We start from the raw sequence: 21,611 nt of genomic DNA on the forward strand, positions 1-21,611 counted from the left end.
AAACCGAAACAAAACCCAACAAAGATGTCAGGTGGGCGGGGCTCTTATGTGAAGGCTCCCGAAGACTCTACATCCAGGCTGTTGGCAGGACCCACGTCCTTGAGGCTGTGGGACGGAGGTCGCCGTTTCCTTGACACATGGCCTCTTCGTCTTGCTGCCAGCCATGGTGGGTGGAATTGTTCCCGTTATCTTTGAATCTTTCTTTTCTTTTTTTTAAAGGTTTTTATATATATATATTTATTCATGAGACACAGAGAGAGAGGCGGAGACACAGGCAGAGGGAGAAGCAGGCTCCATGCAGGGAGCCCGATGTGGGACTCGATCCCGGGTCCCCAGGATCACGCCCTGGGCTGAAGGTGGGCGCTAAACGGCTGGGCCACCCAGGGATCCCTCTTTGAATCTTTCGGACTCCCGTCCGGTCTCAGCTGGGAAAGTTCTGCGTGTCGGGGCTCCTGTGACGGCAGTGGGTCCAGCCTATAATGTAGGCTGATGTTCTTATACTCAGGCCAAGTGGTCAGTAGCCTTAATTACATCTGCAAAGTCCCCTTGGCCACGCAGTGTAACATATTCACAGGCATCCCATCAGAGGGCAAAGGTCACAAGGGCCAAAATCATGCCTACCGCAAATGGATTTTCTTTTTTTTCCACAAATGGATTCTTTTAAAAGCTGTTTCATTGTATAGGGACAGATGGTGGCTACGCGTGCTGAGCATAGCACAACATACAGAGATGTTGAATCACTATGTTGCTCTACTCCTGAAACTAATGTCGCGGTGTGTGTCACCCATACTGTGATTAAAAATAAATCAATAGGGACACCTGGGTGGCTCAGCGGTTGAGCATCTGCCTTTGGCTCAGGTTGGGATCCCGGATCCTGGGATCGAGTTCCACATCGGGCTCCCTGCAAGGAGCCTGCTTCTCCCTCTGCCTGTGTCTCTGCCCCCGCCCCCCCCCCCCCCCGTGTGTCTCTCATGAATAAATAAAAATATTTTTTTAAAAATCAATGAATCAATAAAATAAAGAATTTAAGAATAAGCAAATGGGGCAGCCCGGGTGGCTCAGCAGTTTAGCACCTGCTTCCGCCCAGGGCCTGTTCCTGGAGACCTGGGATCGAGTCCCACATCGGGCTCCCCGCATGGAGCCTGCTTCTCCCTCTGCCTGTGTCTCTGCCTCTCTGTGTGTGTGTGTCTCTCATGAATAAATAAATAAAATCTTTTTAAAAATAAAATAAAGAAAGAAGAATTAAAAATAAGCAAATGAATGAATGAATGCTATTTGGGATATAAGCCCCCCAGAACGGGAGAGGAGTTGGATGCTGGAAGGCGGAAGGGGGGCATCAAGGAGCTGTTCCCGGTCTGGGGCGACCCCAGTGGAAGGGCCTGGGCAGACACGAGAGGAACCGAAGTCACCCCAGAAGACAGTGGGGCAAGTGGAGACTGGCTGGGCAGGGTCCCGCTGTGGTCCCCCCTCCTGGGATGCTTTGCTCACCCTGTCCCGCCCCCAGCTTAGCCTGCGATCTTCTCCGCGGCCCGCGCTTCGGAGGACCAGTGTCCCATGGGTCTCCCGCGTCCCCCAAGACCTCTGTCCCACATCCTGGCTGGAAGGAATCCCAGGGAGCGCAGGCAGCCACCTGCCTCTGAGCGCGGGGTGCTGGCGGAGGCTGACCACGAGGGGGCACACGAGTCCACCCCAAAAGCCACACAACTGGCGCGTGTGCCCGCGCGTTGGGGCCGTGCTGCTCGGGGGGTTGAAGGGACTCAGCTCTGTCCCCCACCGCGTCAGAGCTTCCTGCCCCCAGCCAGGCGGCTCGGAGGGTCCCCTCTGCTGAAACGGAAAGCAGGCCCCTAAGAATTGGGGGAGGCCCGGGAGGAGGAGCCCAGCGGGGTCGGGCCGCCCCCCAGGCCCCTCCAAAGCACCCATCTCCCCCGTCCCGCCTGAACCAGGGATCGAATTGCGGGGAGCCAAGGTTGGGGCCGGAGCTGCGGGGCCTCCGAGGAAGGAGGGGAGCGCGTCCTCGTCCCGCGCCCCCACGCTCGGCCCAGTCACCCCGACGCCAGCTCTCCAGAATTGAAATTCACAGCAAAATGCAGAACCAGTGAATAACTGGGCTCAGGTCCCAGAAATAGGCTGCCCTTTCCGCGGGGTGACGGGAAGATCCTCCCAGCTTCCCGTTGCCATGGTTTCCACCCTGCTAGCAGGCAGCCGGCTCGGGAGCCATTTCCTGCGACGGGATGCTGGCCCTGGAGGGAGCACCCCTGGTCCCCGAGGTCCCCCCGCCCCAGAGTAAATGTCAGGGCGTGACACACTCCCAGAGCACACACGGATCAAGAGGCCTTGAAGGAGGCACTGCCGAAAACCATCAAAACAATTCATAAATAAAAAGTCAAAAGTTAACAGCTGGGCGCCGGGAGGGGGTGGATGTGCAAGTGGTTTGGCCACAGGGCGTGGGTTCTCGGCCGGGGAGCCCCTTTTCTCTCCAGGCCCGGGAAGCAGAGCAAGAGGGGAGAGCGCCAAAGGCCATGCTGCCCACGGGAGGAGTGTCTTGGGGGGCCCCAGCCTGCACTGCACACCACAGACTGAGGTCCAGCTCTGTTCCGCCCTGACATTTGGAGCCTTAGGAAATTGCTAGTAGGTCGGAGCAGGGGTGCGGGCAAGGGGGTTCCCCATGGGCTGCACCTCCGCTGTTGAGCCAGGTCTGTTTTGCAAGGACCCAGGGATGCCCTGTAGGCCTGCCCACCCCGGGCAACCTGCCACCCTCCCAGGAGAGCGGGTAAACACCTGAGTCCCTCTGCCCCCCAGATTTACAGGCTGCGCTGGGCCGGCTCAGGGACCCTCACCTCTGCCTCAGTTTGCCCTGAAAGCACAACCCAGTGACCTTTCTGTCTCCACTGACTGTCTCCCCAACCCTGTCCCCGTAGCCTCAGTTAGGGGAGATGTCTCCTGGGGCTGCACATCAGCCTGGCTTGGCTTTTGAGTCCTTTGGGGTGTGGCCCCACTGCCCCCAGACCCCTATCCTGGCTGCCTCCTAGAAGGGGGCCCTCGCCCCACGTGCTGCAATGCTTCCTGCTCGGCCACGGGTGAGCCCCAGCCACGGCCCACGGCCCCATCTGGGGGGGGCAGGGCATACAGAGCCCCGCAAGAGGGGGTGTACCCGGGCCCATGGCTGCCCTGGCACTTCCTGGGGCTCCACCAACCGTTCCAGACATTTCCTGCCAGTGGAAGTCAGGGTAACGTTTGTTTATGCAAGTCAGGTGTGTTCCGGCACCTCCTCCGACCCCCACTCCCTCACCCCTGACCATTAACTTTTCTGGTTCTTTTGGGTGATTAAAATTCAGCCCAGATTCACATCCTATTTGAAACTCCCCCTCCCCAGCCCCAGGACTGGAATGGACTGGAATAGAGACAGGGTGCTCTGACTTCCCCTCCCCTCCCCACCCCCTCCTGGGCTGAGGCCCGCAGGCCTTGTCTGGGGCCCAAGGTCGAAGGGAGGAGGGTGCTCCATCTTTGCCTGTGGCTTCTGCCAAGGGGGTCACCTCTTTCCCAGGGTGGGCTCAGCCCCCTCTTTGCTGATAATTCTTTAAGGTTGGCAAGCCCCATCCTCTTGGGGCCCCAGCCACGTCCACAGCCCGCACCCCAGGTGAGTCCCCCCTGCGAGGACTGCTGCCCAGGCAGCACTCCCCATCTCGGCCCTCTGGTCCCAAGGTTTCCTGCCTCCAGGGTGGAGTGGAGCCAGGGTATGGGTGCCCCATCCTTTCTCTCCCAGCACAGTCCCTCCTGGGCCAGCTGGCCAGTTCCACCAGCAAGCATCGTGCCTCCAGAAACCCCAGCGGGCAGCCGCAGGTACCCGCTCCTGAGTCCATGTGCGCCCCCATTCCCAGAGCCACTAGCTCAGCTCTCCCTAGAAGCAGCCCTGAAGTGACACAGCAAGGGGTCCTTCTCCCCAAGTGACACTTTCTGAGCCCCCTCGACCCTGGGCTGGGGATCACCCTTCCCCCCACGAAACCATCAAGAGCTTCTGGGTGAAGGACAGCAGAGAAGGCCTTGACCCCCAAAGGTGGTGGAGGCTCATGGGGAGCAACGGCTTGTAGGGGAGGATAGTAAAGGAAGAGAAAGATCTAGAGGTCTGGGTGGAACTCTCCTTGCTAAGGGAAAGGCAAGAGAAACTCAACGGGAGGAAGCCAGGCTGCCCCAGGAAGGTACCCGGAGGCTGTAGGGACCTCCACTCCCACCCCAGGCGTCAGGTGCATCAAACCCCGTCTATATCCAGGGCTTTATTTTCTCCCAACTTTTTGGCATTTTAAAGATTAAAATTTTTTTTAAAAAAAGGAGGAAAACAAAGCATTCCTCCCAGGGTAGCTCGCTTTAATCTGTGTTTCTATAGTAGTTAAAGTGGATCTGCTGGCCTCCACAGCAAACAGTAAATGGATTAACTCGCCTACTCCTCCTCCTCTGAAGGACAGGCTGTTCTTGCCCCATTTTAGGGAGGAGGAGGTTGGTATAACCTGTCCGGGGTCAAGGGCCAGTGACAGCAGAGTCATCGGATCCAGAGGCCATGAGAAGCCAGGGGGACACCCACCACATTTGTCCACTTCTATTTTCTTTGGACTACATCAAGGACTTTTTTTTGCCTTTTGGTATAAAGATCTTTCCCTAAAGGTTGTTTTGTTTTAGACATGAGTATATTTTATTAACACATTTTGTACATTTTGTGTTTCACAAACCCATTTCCTTTGTGAATTTGATAGAGTGCAACATAACGTGCAGCCAAGGGCAGTAACTGGCTGTCCCACCTGCCCCTTCAGTGGACAAAACTGGTGGCAGTGGCGGTGGCGGTGGCGCGAGTGCCCCCCCTCCCCGCCATGTGGCCTGTGCTGCAGGGGCTAATGGGCAGCTCTAGGAAACCCTGCGACGTGGAGACACATTTGCCGCGGGACCCGGCCACGTTGGCAAGACGAGAAAGAGCTCCCAGGAGAGCGAGGAACCCCCAACCCAGCTGCGCAGTGATCCTTGGAAACGCACCAGGGCCACAGAAGGGCCTTTCGGTGAATTGGTTGCAAATGCATGATTTTTTTTAATTGGGCAAATTGATCATTAAAGGACTGATTAAGCTGGAGTCACTGTTAGAATAAAAGGTGAAAATAAACTCCTTCATTTGAATTCCAAATCCCGGCTTGGAGGTGACCCGGTAATTAGACCAACTAGTCATTAGGCAAACTGGCTGTGGGTGGACTGGATGGCAAATGGATCCGGTGTGCGGAGGTAACCTTGAGTCTTCTCTCCTCCGAGGGTGGGGGTGCCGGGCCTTGCTGCAGAGCTGGGGGTGGGCAGCATGAATATTCCTTGCACTTGACCCCGAGGCCCAGGCAGGGAGGCCCCCCGGGGCTGGAACAGGATCCAGAGAGCAAGCGCTAGTTACAGAATCACATGGGGGCAGGACGCCCCCCAACCCAGGGGAGGCTGGGGCGGCGGGCAGGTGGGGAGCAGTTGAGGTGCGGAAGTACCCCCCAACCCACGCTGTCAGCTGCTGTGACCCAGACCGCAGGGTCAGGGGGGGGGCTGCTCCCCAGCCAGGCCTCAGAGCCCGAGGGCTACTTCCGAGGTTCCCAGCCACAACTGGGTCACAGTGGCTCCCCGTCGGTAATTCAGCGGAACTCTTCGTGTTTAAAAGGGTTTCTATGAGACATCGAGGAAACGCAAGCGCCCACTTCCCAGAATCCTGTGAGCCTCCGTGTGCTCACCAGCTTGGAAAAAAGAAAGGTGACACTACTAACCTGCGAAGGAGCCTGAGTGCCCCTCCTCGTCACCCCCCACCCCGGTTCAGAGGTGACCTCTTTCCCGAGCAGTGTGCACTGACCAGTCCCATGCTCTTCCCTACAGTTTCACCACCTTCGTGCGCAGCCCCGAGCAACACCTGCTTTCCTTTTGCCTGATTCGAACTTTACAGAAATGGAATCACGCAGATTGTATTGTCCCGCAACCTGCTTTTGCATTGAACACGAGATTCCCAAGACTCGCCCATGCTGCTCCAGGAGAGCTGGAATCCCTTCTCCTCTGAGCGGTCTGGTCCCCGGTGGGGCTAACCTCCCACCCTCCTTCACTTTGGTCCCGTTGTGGGCCTGATGAGCCAGCGGACGTGAGCCCGATGGACAGTTGGGTTCGTTTCCGTCTTTTGTGAGGTCTCCATCAGGTGTCCTGACGCCCAGCCCGAGTTCCTCTAGTAACTACACCCGTGGGGTGTCCCTGTGCCACGGGAAACACGCACCCGCTCCCGTTGCTGAGGACTAGTGATTGCACCAGGGCCCAGACCCCCCAGCAGGATCGAAGGCTTCTTGCGGTTCCCCAGGCTTGCCAACACCTGACATTGTCACACTTCATTTGCCATATGGATGACCAATTGCCTCAGCATTACTTGCAGAAAAAAGCCCCTTCCTCCACTGAGCTGCAGCGCCAGCTCTGTCGTAAGTGGAGTTTCTACACGCGGTCCGTCTGCTTCCACATTCTCTACTCTGTCCCCTGGTCTATCTTTTTTTCCCCCCCTGGTCTATCTGCCCAACATTTTGCCAATACTGTACCGTCTTAAATGCACTACCTTTAGAATAATTCTTAGAATCTGCTAAGGCAACAACAGTCTCCACCTCCTTCTCTAGGAGCATTTTAGCTCTTCTTGGCCACTTGCTCTTCCACATAAATTTGAGAACCACCTTGTCAAGCTTCATTTAAAAATGGCATTTAGATTACAATTGCATTCAACCTATAAATCAAATGGAAGAGAATTGGCATGTTCAAAACATTGATTTTTTTTTTTTTTTGAGAATTCTGGGTAACCAAGATAATGGCAAAACCCTCAACATAGCTTCCAAACAAAAATCAATTAAAAAAAAAAAAGGAAGAACAAAAACACACAAAACGCGTGGCCTCAGCATCACTAGAAGACAGAGAGCATCTCAACTTCAAATTATCTGTAGTAAATAAAATCACAAGTTTGCGGCGAATTATCCAAAAATGAAATACAAATGGGAACAAATGGACAAAGCCATACATCAGACAATACCATAACCACCCTGAAGGGGAAGAAAAGAACTAACTCAAGCAACTTTTGAATGGTGTCCTTGGATGATATGCCCTCAAGACGAAAAGAAATGAATATTGACCTCTAGGGAATAGTTTTCTTTTTTGCAGACACACGGGGTGACAATTCTGAAACTGCTTTCTGAGGATTCTAGGGTTGAACAAATACTTATACATATAGTGTGGATGCCTGGGAGCCAGCTTTCTCAGTGAGAGAGAGAAGTTACGAATAAGCAAGTGGGAGGAAGGCTAGGATGAACTTGGAATTAGGGGTGTCGGTATGAACTCACAGAGGTGGATGAATGATGATAGATACCTAGAAATGTGGAAGTAGGGGATCCCTGGGTGGCTCCGCAGTTTAGCACCTGCCTTTGGCCCAGGGTGCGATCCTGGAGTCCCGGGATCGAGTCCCACGTCAGGCTCCGGGCATGGAGCCTGCTTTTCCCTCCTCCTGTGTCTCTGCCTCTCTCTCTCTCTCTATGTCTATCATAAATAAATAAATAAATAAATAAATAAATCTTTTTAAAAAAAGGAAATGTGTAAGTGTGCATACATCTATGTACCTTATCTCTACATTTAGTAATAAATGTGTGTATGTGTGCATATACGTACGGGCTGCGTGTGTGAGAGTTTCCGATAGGTTTCTAAGTGCAATTACTCATTCGAATTGAACTAGGGATCCTAGGATAAATGGCTGGTTCTAGGAATGGGGGGACAGGGAACGTCTTGTTCTTCCAGAAGGTAAGGAATCTATGAGTCTCCAGTGATATAAATAAGTAAGTCAATGGGGGAGAAAAGAAGCTCTTCCCCACGGTAGAAAGCCAAATAATAAATGTAGAAGGAATGACGGAACTGGAAAATCGCCATCTGGCAATCACGATAGTAATGACTGATTCCAGCAAAAATGATCAATGGATGAAAAAAGTAGTGGGTGGAAGTTTGATGAGGAATAGGATATTTAAATAGTCTCAAAATGTCTCCCCACAAAAGGAAAATAATAGCAACTTGATAGTGGAGAAAGCTAGCAGACATGACTTTAACCAAGTGACAAAGACAGACTCACCAGTAATGGAACAAGCCACCACTGTGTGCCCCCGGATCCGATGCACGGAGGATACATCGCTTCTCTGGCATTCCTACCTCAAATGCAAAACCTGAATCGAAAGGTAAGAAAACACTGGACAAAACCAAACAGAGGGACACTCCGCAACGTCACTGCCCTGTGCCCTTGAAAAATGCCAATGTCATAAAACGCAAAGCCCGAAGAGCTACTCCAGATATCATACGTGAAAGTCATGCATGATCAGAGATGCTCCTTTTCTAGAAAGGACATTATTGGGACAATTGGCCAACTCTGGATAAGGTCTGTAGACTGTAGGATTGTATCAATGCGGATTTCTCGATGTGGGTAACTGTACGGTGGTTCAATAAGAGAATGTTCCTTGTTTTTAGGAAATACACATTGAAGTTTTCAGAGATCAAGAAGCATAATGTCTCAGTTGATTTGAAAGATTCATAAAGGGGCACCTGGGTGGCTCAGCAGTTGAGCGTCTGCCTTTGGCCCAGGGTGTGATCCTGGGGTCCTGGGATCGAGTCCCACGTCGGGCTCCCTGCAGGGAGCCTGCTTCTCCCTCTGCCTGTGTCTCTGCCTCTCTCTCTCTGTGTCTCTCATGGATAAATAAATAAAATCTTAAAAAATAAAAAAAGATTCAGAAAATAAGTGTGTGGATGGGGGGGCTGCTTGGGGGGCACTGTGGGAGGGTGGGAGGGCGTAGACATACAGAGACAAGAATGAAACAAACATCATAAAATGTCAATATTTGGGGAATCTGTATGAAGGGTATGGAAGAAATCTATGCTTTTTTTTTTTTTTTTTTTTTTAGCTAAATTGAGACATAATTCACATGCCATACAATTTATCTATTGGGACTATCCCTAGGAGTGAAATTACTGAGTCATATGGACGCTCTATGTTTAACATTTTGAGAAACTGCCAAGCTTTTCCAAAGCAGCTGTACCAGTTTACGTTTCTATCGGCAAAGTATGAGGATTTCAATTTCTCTATATCTTCATCGATATGTTTTGTGCCTCTTTGTGATTCTAACCATTCTAGTTGGTGTGGAGTAGTATCTCCTGATGATTTTGGTTTGCATTTCCCTAATGACTAATGATGTTGAGCATCTTCTCCTGTGCTCATTACCCACTTGTAGATCTTCCGTGGAGAAATAGCTATTCAAATTCGTTGCCCTCTTTTAGAATCGAGTCACTTATTTTTTTATCATGGAGTTGTAAGGGCATTTTATATATTCTAGATACAAGTCTCATATCTGATATATGATTTCCAAACATTTTCCTTCATTCTGTGGATTGTCTTTTCACTTTCTTGATACTATCATATGCGGCGATTTATCTAGTTTATCTTTTGTCACTTGTGCTTTTGGCGTCATAGCTAAGAAACCATTGCCTGGTCCAAGGTCATGAAGATTTACATCTATTTTTCTTCTAAAGGTTGCATAGTCTTAGCTCTTTGTTTTTTTAATTTTATTTTATTATTTTTTATTTTATTTTTGAAAACATTATTAAAGTAAAACATGTAAAAAGGTATGCAAATCATGCACCACAGAACATACTGTTACGTAGTGGATACACTCATATGATCTGTGCACAGATTATGAAGCAGAACATGCACCAGAGACCTCCCCATCCAAATGTAGGTCTCTGATCCATTTGGAGTTACTTTTTGTGTGTGGTGTAAGGTAGGGGTCCAACTTCACTCTTTTGCATGTAGATATCCACTTGTCCCGGCACCACCTGTTGGAAAGACTGTTCTTTCTTCCGTTGAATGGTCTTGGCACCTTGTTGAAAAATTAATTGACCATAAATGTCAAGGTTTATTTCTGGACTCTCAGCGCTATTACACTAATTTATAAGTCTGTCCTTATGCCAATACCACACCGTCTTGATTCCTGTAGCTTTGTGCTAAGTTTTGAAATAGGGAAGTAGGGCAGCCCGGGTGGCTCAGCGGTTTAGCGCCGCCTTCAGCCCAGGGTGTGATCCTGGAGTCCCGGGATCGGGTCCCACGTTGGGCTCCCTACGTGGAGCCTGCTTCTCCCTCTGCCTGTGTCTCTGCCTCTCTCTGTGTGTGTGTCTCTCATGAATAAATAAATAAAATCTTTAAAAAAATGAAATAGGGAAGTCTGAGTCTTCCAACTTTGTTCTTCTTTTTCAAGATTGTTTTTGCTATTCTGCATCCCTGCCATTTCCATATGAATTTTAGGATTGGCTTATCAGTTTCTGCAAAAATACCAGCTGGAATTTTGGCTGGCATTGCACTGAATCTGTAGATCAGTTTGGAGAGTATTGCCATCTTAATATTACTAATACTTTTTTATATTAATAATCTAATTCATGAACATGTTATGTCTTTCTGCTTATTTAGATCTTCCTTAACGTCCTTCAGCAATATACTGTTGTACAAACCTTGCCATTCTGTGCATTGGCCTTATATCTGCAAACTTATTGAACTCATTTATTAGTTGTAGTCATTTTTTAGTGGATTCCTTAAGATTTTCTCTTTTTTATATAAATTTATTTTTTATTGATGTTCAATTTGTCAGCATATAAAATAACACCCAGTGCTCATCCCGTCAAGTGCCCCCCTCAGTGCCCATCACCCAGTCACCCCCACCCCCCGCGCACCTCCCCTTCCACCACCCCTAGTTCGTTTCCCAGAGTTAGGAGTCTCTCATGTTCTGTCTCCCTTTCTGATATTTCCCACTCATTTTTTCTTCCTTAGGATTTTCTATATGAGATCATCTCAACTGTTTACTATAGATAGTTTTGCTTTTTCCTTTCCAATCTGGATAGCTTTTATTTCTTTTTCTTGCATAATTTCTCTGGCTACAATGTCCAGTACAACGTTAACTGGAAGTGACAAGAGAAGACATCTTTGTCTTGTTCCTGTTCTCAGGGAGCAAGTTTTCAGTCTTTCAGTATTGAGCATGATGTTATCTATGGGTTTTTCACTCATGCTCTTTATCAGGTTGGAGATATTCCCTTCTATTTATTTCTACTATTTTTGTAACCTTTTTATAAATTTAAAATTATGTTCAATAAAGTTAAAAGGAAGGAGGCTAGGGTAGCTCAGTCGGTTAAGCATCTGACTCTTGATCTCAACTCAGGTCTTGATCTCAGAGTCGCGAGTTCAAGCCCTGCATTGGAAAATTCTCAGGAATCATCTCTCTTTTTTTTTAAGATTTTGTTTATTTATTTATTTATTTATTTATTTATTTATTTATTTATTAGACAGAGAGCATGAATGGCGAGGTGGGGGGAAGTGAGGGGAAGGGCAGAGTGAGATGGAGAAGCTTCTGGGACTCTAATTACACATGTGTTATGTTTTACTGTCACTTCTCTGTCTCCTTCTCTCTCTCTCTCTCTTTTTAAGATTTTATTTATTTATTCACAAGAGACACAGAAAGAGACACAGGCAGAGGGAGAAGCAGGCTCCCTGCGGGGAGCCGAACATGGGACTTGATCCCAGGACCCCAGGATCATGCCCTGAGCCAAAGGCAGACGCTCAACCATTGAGCCACCCAGGTGGGGTATCCCTGTCTCCTTCTCTTTTTAAAAAATTTCCATCCTTTTGTTCCTCCTTGCTTCATTCTGGATAGTTTCTCCTGATTTACCTTCCAGTTCAACACTCTGTTCAGCTGCACATATGCTGTTATTATGCTCATCCATTAATTTCTTAATTTTGGTCACAGTCATTTTTAGTTCTAGAATTTTCAAATGGCTCATTTTTATAGTTTTAGTCTTCTGTTATAATTATCAATATTGTCACTTATATCTTTGAACAATGTGTACTTAGTTATTTTAAAGTTTATACTTGATAATTCCAATGTCTGGAGCAAATGTGGGTCTTTTTCTGTTGTCTACTATTTCTGTTGTTTTTCACTCCTATTGTCTCCTCTCCTCATATGCCTACTTGTTTCTATTGTTTCCTGAACATTGTAATTGAAAACAATGTTTGTAGCAACAACTTGAGGGCGAGAGTGATGTTATCTTCCTCCAGAGAAGATTCCACTTGGCTTCTGAACTCAGTGTGGCTTCTCTTAACAATCTAGGACCATCCTAATCTAGTTTCAGTGATTGAGAGGATAAAAAGCTAGCTAAAACCCTAGGAGACCCTTTGTTGTGGAGGTTTTTTAAAGATTTTATGTATTTATTAATGAGAGAGACACACAGAGAGAGGCAGAGACACAGGCAGAGGGAGAAGTAGGCTCCATGTGGGGAGCCCGATGTGGGACTCGATCCTAGGACCCCGGGATCACGCCCTGAGCCAAAGGCAGACACTCAACCACTGAGCCACCCAGGTGTCCCTAGGAGACCTTTTGTATTTCTGGATCGCCTTACTCCTAGGGAGCAGCTCATCAGAGTCTCAACTGAAACGAGGCAGATTCACCAGGGTGTTTTCTGGGCAGGTCCTAGGTCCCAATGCTTATCCTTCTAGCCCCATGTAGTTGTCAATAGCCCTCTGCCATCTCCAACCCACCCATTCTAGACTCTGCAGACACCTCAGAGGATAATTAGCTCCAAGCACTGGCTTCACCTTCCTCAGTTCCTGTTCTTCTTTGTATCCTGGCCTGGAAATTCTCTTTTTTCTCTACGATGCCTTCAAGTAGGTGACTTTTATATATATATTTTTAAAGATTTTATTTATTTATTCATGAGAGAGACACACAGAGAGAGAGGCAGAGACACAGGCAGAGGGAGAAGCAGGCTCCACGCAGGGAGCCCGATGTGGGACTCAATCCCGGGTCCCCAGGATCACTCCCTGGGCTGAAGGCAGGCGCTAAACCGTTGAGCCACCCAGGGATCCCCAAGCGACTTTTATATTTTTCCAGCTTTTCTAATTGTCCTAATCAGGAATTAGGCATGAGTTAACTAATTCATCATTACCAGAAATGAAAATCTTTCACTGAATTTTTTAATTCTATTTTATCTTTCAAATTTAGAAGTATTATTTTTTTCACGTCTACTTGATTGTTTTTATAGAATCCTGCCCTTTATTATATTTTCAATATCTTATTTCTCTGAACATATTGAGTATGCTTGTTTTATCCTCTGCATCTAATAATCGCACCGTTTGAAGTCTTTGGGGTTTTAATCTGCTGTCACTCCCTCGTGGGGCTCTGTTCCCATTTTCACTTGTGTGCTTCAACTTTCTGACTGGATATTTTGCTTCCTTAAAACTTCATAGTGGGAACCTAGATTGAAGGCAGATTCCCTTGGAGAGCATTTGCTTGGGCTTCTGGTGATTTTTCTGGAGGCACTGCGACCCAGAACCATTTTAAATTCTCAGTTTGGGGAGTTTACAGACTACCCAGGTACTCTAATCCTGGCTGCAGATCCACGTGGTGCTCGCCTGTGAGCACGAATCTGCAGAGCAGAAACTCTCCCCTCCCTCTCACGCCAGGTTCAGAAAGAAGCCACTCTGCTTGCGGTCTGGTGGACCAAGAGGTGGTGGTCAGGGTCCCTAGCCCAGCCCTCCAACGATGACATAACCTTTCATGTCTCACCTTCATGCAGCGGGGGGAGGTGGATGAAGGTTTCCTATTTTGCAAGACTTGGGCTTTGTGGCCTGTCCCCACATCCCATGAGGCCATGAAAACTGAAGCTTAAGGTCACCAGGGTCCACCAGTGCCCTCAGGATGAAAGTTGGCCTCTGTGTTCTATTTACCTCTCTGGGGTCCTGTCTTGACTTAATTTTTGGACTCTGGGCTTCCCGACTTTTTCACCATCTCATTGGTGCATTTAAAAAGATGATTTTAACACCTTCTTGTCAGCACTTTTGGCTATTTCCATCCTAATGGACACTCAGAGCATCTAGTGGATAAGACTGAAGGAAACAAAGCAACTTGTATCTTTTGAAATGTCACAAACCCTGCACGCACACTCACTTAAAAACACTTTCCTTGGGATCCCCGGGTGACTCAGTGGTTTGGTGCCTGCCCTCAGCCCAGGGCATGATCCTGGAGTCCCGGGATCGAGTCCACGTCAGGCTCCCTGCATGGAGCCTGCTTGTCCCTCTGCCTGTGTCTCTGCTTCTCTCTCTCTCTGTCTCTCATGAATAAATAAATAAAACCTTAAAAAAAAAACCATTTTCCTTCTTGGTTTTCTGATTGCAATATTCTGGATATACATTCATCCAAATTGAATCTTTCTCTCAGTCTTGGTTTGTTTATTTGTTTTTGTTGGGGGGGGGTGGCCTGGTACTTTTCTTTCGTAGATATTTTTGCAATCATAATTACTTACCTATTAGATGTGTCATTAACTGGCTGTCCCCCCACTGATAATATCAGAGACCTCTGTTTTGTTTTGTCCTTTGTCCATTAGGATTAGGTTTAGGGACACACATGAGAAAAAACTAATAATAATGGTGGCTTAACCAAGGAAAACATTTATTTGTCTTGTGTCTTAACGAAGTCCGGGGGTAAAACGTTCAGGGCTAGCATGGATATTCCACAGAATCGTTAGGGTTCAAAGGTACTTCCAGACTATTCCAACTCACTAATCTCTAGGGTGCGGCCTTCAATGCCATGATTCAAGGTGGCAGCTAGAGCTCCAGCCGTCACATGAGAAGAAAGATGAGGCCGGGAATAGAGGAAAGAGTCGATAAGAAGAACAGGAGAATACCAGCGTGTCTGAAAGGAGTTTCCCAGAAGGTGCTATACCAGACTTCCAGTTAAATCTCACTGGCCAGAACTGGTCATGTGACTGCAACTAGCTGTAAAGGAGGCTCAGAAGGATAGGCTTGGTTCAGGCAGCCGTGGGCCTAGCTAAGAATCTGTCACAGAGGAGAATGGGCAGACAGATGCTGGGGAAGCAAGCAGCAGTGTCCACCCCAGTCACGACGTCCAGGGAGCCCGGCCCAGGGTTTGGCACCTGACCAGCACTGTGCACGTGTTGAACTAATGAAGGAGGAGGCGGAAAGGAGGGAGGCTTACTGGCCTGTCAAGAGTAGATACTTCTCAGTAATGACAAACGACTGGGAACCAGCCACCACCCACCATTCAGGCCTAGTTGAGTCTGCTCTGCTAGGCCTGCCTCTCGGAGCACTCTGCAGCAGGATAAAGGGACGCAGGAGCGCTCCCTATACCCCCTGGAATGTCTCCAGGATGTAATGATACATCCACAATACATAAAAACACTTGTATAAGAAATAGGAGAATATAACTAAACACGTATTGTTTCGTGAAAAATGTTTTCTATTATTAGAAAATCAAAAAGGGGGGATCCCTGGGTGGCTCAGTGGTTTAGCGCCCGCCTTCGGCCCAAGGCGTGATCCTGGAGTCCTGGGATCGAGTCCCACGTCGGGCTCCCTGCATGGAGCCTGCTTCTCCCTCTGCCTGGGTCTCTGCCTCTCTCTCTGTGTCTCTCATAAATAAATGAATAAAATCTTAAAAAAAAAGAAAAAGAAGAAAAAAGGAAGCCAAAGCAATCCCTCAGAGTCAAAAACAAACAGAAACAAGTGAACATAGGCGTATAACAGTTTTGGCATAACCGTGCAAAAAAGAAGTGTTTCAAGTGTCTCGAAAACACGGAATCTTCATTGTACATACGTAGGGGGATACACCCAAAGGAGCAGAAGAACTACAAGAAAATCTGAACCGTACTCAGCGGTGTCCAGGTGTGGTCTCCCCGGATATCACCTCCTTCCAACAGGAACTCGGACTGGAGCACCAAGTGTACCCGTGAGCCCGGGACGTTCCGCTATGGCAGGAAGTGAGGGAGACCTCCGACGGGAAGGCCACATCATGAGGACCTGGGAGCCACCTTGCAGGAGCTCGCACAGGCCACAGATGGAACCACCTGAGCCTCAGAAGGAAGAACATGGCCATCGCAGACACACACTCCATGTGTAGAAGTGCAGGCATTCTTAATGACTGGCCATTCTGGAAGCTTCGGGGGGACCAAGTCACTACACTGAAGGGGACTAAAGAGAAAGAAGGCTCATGCCCCTAGGCTGCCCGTCCCGGATTACCTGTGTTTCCTGATAACCCAATAGTTGATGAGGGAAATTTTTTCTGCTACAGAATTCCAACTAGAAAATGCAGGAAGAAAAAAAGAAAAAGAAAATGCAGGAAGAATGATCAAATCGGAAAATCACTTCTTTGTAGCCCTATGATGAAGGACTCGGCTTTTCCAACAAACGACGATGCAGAAAAGTCGAAGAAGGAGTTGTTCTAGGTTTTAAGCCGCAGGAGGTGGGCCGCCCGGGTGGCTCAGCGGTTGAGCGTCTGCCTTCGGCTCAGGTCATGGTCCCGGGTCCAGAATTGAGTCCCGCATCGGGGACCCCGCAGGGAGCCTGCTTCCCCCTCTGCCTGTGTCTCTGCCTCTTTGTGTGTCTCTCATGAATAAATACATTAAAATAATCTTTTAAAAAAAAAGACATATGAGGCATGCTGACCCCATGCTAAGTGTGGACCTTGCTGGCATTCACATCGGAACCAAGCGCTATCAAAAGGCATCTTTGGGACAATCAAGAAAGGTGCATATTAGGCGGCATTAAGGACTTATTTTCCATACCAATTGGTAGGTACGATAATGACATTGTGGGGTTGTTTTTAAAAGCCCTTCTCTGCTGGCAATCCGTAGGTAAGTGTGCCTGTGTGAAATGCCAAGATGATTAGCATTTATTTTTAAATGTTCCAGACTAAAAGCAATGTGGGGGGCGCTGGGGTGGCTCAGTGGTTGAGCATCCACTTTCAGCTCAGGCCGTGATCCTGGGGTCCCGGGACCAAATCCCACATCGGGCTCCCTGCAGAGAGCCTGTGTCTGGGCCTGTCTCTGTGTCTCTCATGAAGAAATCAAAAAACTTGTTTAAAAACTAAATAAATAAATAAATAAATAAAAGCAACGTGGGGTCCCGGACAGGGTCCTGAAACAGCAAAAGGACAGTAGTGGCAAAACGGGGTGAGGTCTGAATGAAGCCTGGCCGCGAGTTGGGCGAGAGTGGGGTGTACCCGGGAATTCTCAGTAGTGTCTTCATAACATTTCTGTTCAACTAAAATTATTGTACAAAAGCTCATTTAAAGCTGTATTCCACGGGAAAGAGCAGGGCGCGGGGTGGGGGGAGTACAGGTGAACAAGATGGGCAAAATCCAACAGTGAAAGGCAAATAGTCTGCTTAGAAAATCAACAAGAGCCGTTTCACCAAAGAGGCCCTGCGAGTGGCAAACAGGGGCAAGAGAAGGTGCTGGACTTCCTGGGCCCTGGGAGATGCAAGTCTAAAGCCCAAGCAAGGCGATAGCTCTGGGCATCGGTCGGAAGGGCGACCGTAAAAAATAGTATCAGTAGCCAATGCTCCCTTGCCCCTGCCGGGGGACAGGTTGGCAGGTTCTTTGAAAAACCGAGGGAAAAAAAAATGAAAAAAAGAAAGAAAGAAAGAAAGAAAGAAAGAAAGAAAGAAAGAAAGAAAGAAAGAAAGAAAAGAAAACCAAGGCACACCCAGAAAGAGGCAGCGGGGGGGGGGGGGGTCTGCGGGGCGCTGAAACAGTGACATTTTGACCGTGGTGGGATCCCATGGCTCGACACCGATGACGACGGTTCAGAGAGGCACGCGGGTGTCACTGTCATCCGCCGGACGTGCAAGGTGCTCATGCTCGGGGCAACTGCCCGTGAAGCGGGTTATTTCAAAACAGGGCATTCCAAAAAAATACTCCAGGAAACAAAGGAGGCTGCGGACGAGAAATGCCGGCAAATTGTTGATGATTGTTGACCCTGGCTGATCAGGCTCCAGGGTCTCCGGGGCCTCAGTAACGATTCTCTCTACCTTTGTTTAAGGTTGACATTTTCCATGATAAACAGTTTTCTTAAGAGTCACTGCTAAACAAATGTCTGTTGAATGAATAAATGAAAGCTTAATGAATAACCCCAGTCTAAACCCGTGGTTCTATAGATAATGGAAGCAAGACTTGGGGAGGGAGAGGCTTGCTCAAGGCCGCACCAAATAGCAGAGTCCAAGCCAGGGCTCCTGATCTCTAGGCTAGCTCATATTTTTTTAAACTTTACACAAGCAGTACAAGCACACATGCTCATTGAAAAAAAAAAAAAAAAAAAAAAGGAAAGGAAAGAAACAAAAAAGAAAAAAGAAAAAAAAAAAGAGAGAAAATTGCCCATACACCAAGGACTCCAAATGGGGGAGCTCCTCGCAGGACATGGCAAAGGGCGACCTGGGGGACAGGGGACCAGGCCACTGAGCAGCCTGCAGTCAATTAGAGGGCTTTGCCACAAAAAAATTTTCTTAAAGAAGAAATTGCTAGAATGCCTGGTGTGTTTGAATGTCTTGAGAGAACATTTACACACCAGGACGAGTCTAGGGTTGAATTAGTGATAAGTGCACGGGAAGCTAAGCAAACAGCTAGCCAAAGGACAATTATTAACTCCTGGGAAAACAAAATGCTGTGCAGAGAAGAAAAGTAACCATGGTTTGCATGGCTTAACTGTGAATGGCATTTATGTAGCTGCATAATTTTCAAGGATGGGGAGCTGGGAGGGGGCGGGGAGCCCTGGTCTTGCAGAGGAGGCTCCGAGCCCGCGGGACTGTAAGGGCGCCCGCCACCGCAACCTCGGGAGCAAAGCGGGGTGGCCACCTACAGAGGGTTCTCGAGATGGGGCTGGGCCCTCTTTCCCAATGCTCCCGGGCTCGGGCTCGGAGGATCATCCCTGAGCTCCCCACGCTCCTCCCCCGCTCCCGCCATCCCCCCCTGCCCGAGCCTCGTCTATGCTGAGCGACCCCAACCCGCTGCCCCGCCTGGGCCGCTTGCCCCTCACCCCGTCCTGTCTCTCCCGACGGCCTGTCCATGCGCCCGGCTGTGCCCTGCCCCTCCTCGGGGGCACCAGCCCTGCCCCACTGGCCCACCCCGAGGCCCACTCCTCTCCGGGACACCAGCCCGTGCACTTGCCAAGCCACGGACACAGCTAGGCTACTCAGGACAGGACGCCACCCGGCTGCGTGCCGGACCATGGCGAGGGGACACTGAGGAGCCGGACCCTCGGCTCCCTGTAGCCGGGGTGGGAAACAGCTGCAGAGCCTGTGGCTTGGGTGGCCGGCCTTTCAGACTTTCAGCAGAGAAGAGGACAGCACCGTGATGGTGCGGCTGGGGCCACCGAGCCCCCCCATGAGCCGCTGTCCTCAGGAGTGGGGTGCCGGAGAGTGTGGAGCACAGCGCAGGTGGTAGGGTGAACGGGGCCCCCAAGAGATGTGTCCGCAGCCGCGATCCTGTGAGTGTGACCTTGTCAGGGCAAAGGGCCTTTGCAAATGTGATGAAACAAGGATTTGGAAATGTGATCCTCCTGGATTATCAGGGTGGACCCTAAACCCAAAGACAAGTGACCTTAGAAGAGACAGAAGAGGACCAGGAGGAAAGGCGAGTGAAGATAGATAGACGCAGACTTTGGAGTGGCTTCTGCAAGCCCAGGGACCCCCGGGGCCCCCAGAAACTGGAAGAGGTGGGAAGGATCTTCCCTTCGAGCCTCCAGAAGCCCTCCGATGCTTTGATTTCAGCCTCCCAGCCCCCACAACTGGGACAGTTCTGCTGTTTTAAGCACCATCCCACCTCCCCGCAAGTCGGTGATCCGTTAGGGCCGCCCCAGGACATTTGCACAGTGAGAGAAATCGGGGTGTGAGTAAAGCTCTGCTCCTGACCCGGGAGACAAGGGCCGTCAGCCTCCGCTCGGGCGCCGCACACCCTCGGCCCGCAGTGAGGGTCGGGCCCAAGGAAGGGGGCGCGGGGGCCCCGTGGGGCTCCCCTCCAACCATCACCTTCTTCCTCACAGACCGGCACCCGCTCCGCTGCCAGCCACCCCTCCCGACACAGCTGTGGCCAGGGCGGCCGGTGCCCTCCGTGTTGCCAGACCCAGTGGTCCTCACGGTTCGGGCCTCAGGGCGCCGGACCTTCCCCACGAGCCTCAGGCCGTCTGTCCGGGGCTCCAGCTCCGGGGTCTGGGGCCTGGACTGGGCCCCGGGCCCGCCCGAGTGCGTCGTTCTCGGAGAAGGCCTGGGGTTTGCAGGCAGACACGGGGACTCGGCGCCGGGGGCAGGAGGAGCCAAGGCTGGAACCAGAGACACAGAATGTTCACTCGAGGCACAGGAGGGCACAAGGAGGGGAGGGCGCTGCAGAGGGGCGCTGGCCACCCCGAGCCCTCACCCCCTCCTTGGGCCGGGCAGGCCTAGAAGCAGCAGCCAGGCTCACCGCAAAGCAGGTGCCCAGAGTTTCTGCCCCCAGGATGGCCTCGCGGCTGCACAGACGCTGCCACCTAGGACCCTCCAGTCACCCAGGAGCCGGGGTGGGGACTCAGGGCGCTGCCGCAGCCACCCTGGCCCCAAGCGGCTCCGGGAGGGTGCCTGGGCCCAGGTGCGCCTTGGCCTTTGGGCAACTTGCCCTCCATCAGAGTAAGGTCCAGCTCCCCCGCTGGAATGTCACTTGGCTCTGTTCACCTCTCTAGCAGCACCCAGCACAGCACTCGCACGCCGTGGGTGCCTGCTTCACCGTTGGATGAACGCACGAAGACGCCCAGCACCCGCCACGAGCGGGGGCAGAGGACGGCCTGGGCAGCACCTGCAAGCGGCCACTGGCATCGAAGCACGCTAGCTGCGCCCTCTCCCTCCGTGGGGGTGGCCTGGGGATCAGGACATGGCAGACAGTGTCCTGCTCAAAGCCACCTCGGCCTGGAGCCTCGGGGCCCCTGGAGACACGTGGCCGAAGTCCTGCTCTAGGTCCTTGCGGCCGCTGGACCCAACTGTCTCCGCCCTGGTCGGGTCTCGGGCCCACCTCTCAGGGCTCTGGCCTCTGAGCCGCTGCATGCCGGGCACGCAGGCCCCACGCAGAGGGCCCCCCACGGCAGGCAGAGGTCTCCTCTCTAGAGGCGGAGGAGCGAGGGTGTCGGGGAGCACGTGAGAGGAGCTGGGGAGGAGGAGCGGGGAGCGGCACGGGTGACGGTGTGCTTTCCTCCTCGCCCCGGCACCCCGGCTGGCCCTCTCCCCAGCTGGCTGGCCTGGCCATCGCCCCCTCCTTGTCTGAGCTTGGCCCGGGATGGGTGGGCCGGGTATCGGGGGTTCAGGGGGCGCCGGTGCCGTCTCGGTGCCCTGGGGGCTCTGGCCAGGCCAGAGGCCACCTCCTCCGAGGGGCCGGGCGCCCAGTGTGCAGTGGGTCCCAGGGATGCCAGCGGGGAAGGGGCCTAGAGCAGACGTCCGGGGGACGCCAAGGGGCCAACGGGAAGGGAGTGAGCCCCTGGGGAAGGAGGGGTCCGAGCCATCAGCGGGCCGCCTTCGCGGGGCGCAGGGGTCCAGGCAGTGCCTGCAGGAAGTGGACACCGCCCCAGAGCCACAGAGGGTGTCACGTGGGCTTGGTGGGCGGGAGAGCAGGGTTTCTTCTGAAAGTCCACGGACACGTCAGTCAGCGACAGGAGCAGTCGGCACCGGGCTAGCGTACCCCATTTCTCCTCCCATCTGCCCCCCTTTATTGGAGCCAGAGGGC

Source organism: Vulpes vulpes, chromosome X (genome assembly GCF_048418805.1).
Source record: "Vulpes vulpes isolate BD-2025 chromosome X, VulVul3, whole genome shotgun sequence".
NCBI classification, from domain to species: Eukaryota; Metazoa; Chordata; class Mammalia; order Carnivora; family Canidae; genus Vulpes; species Vulpes vulpes.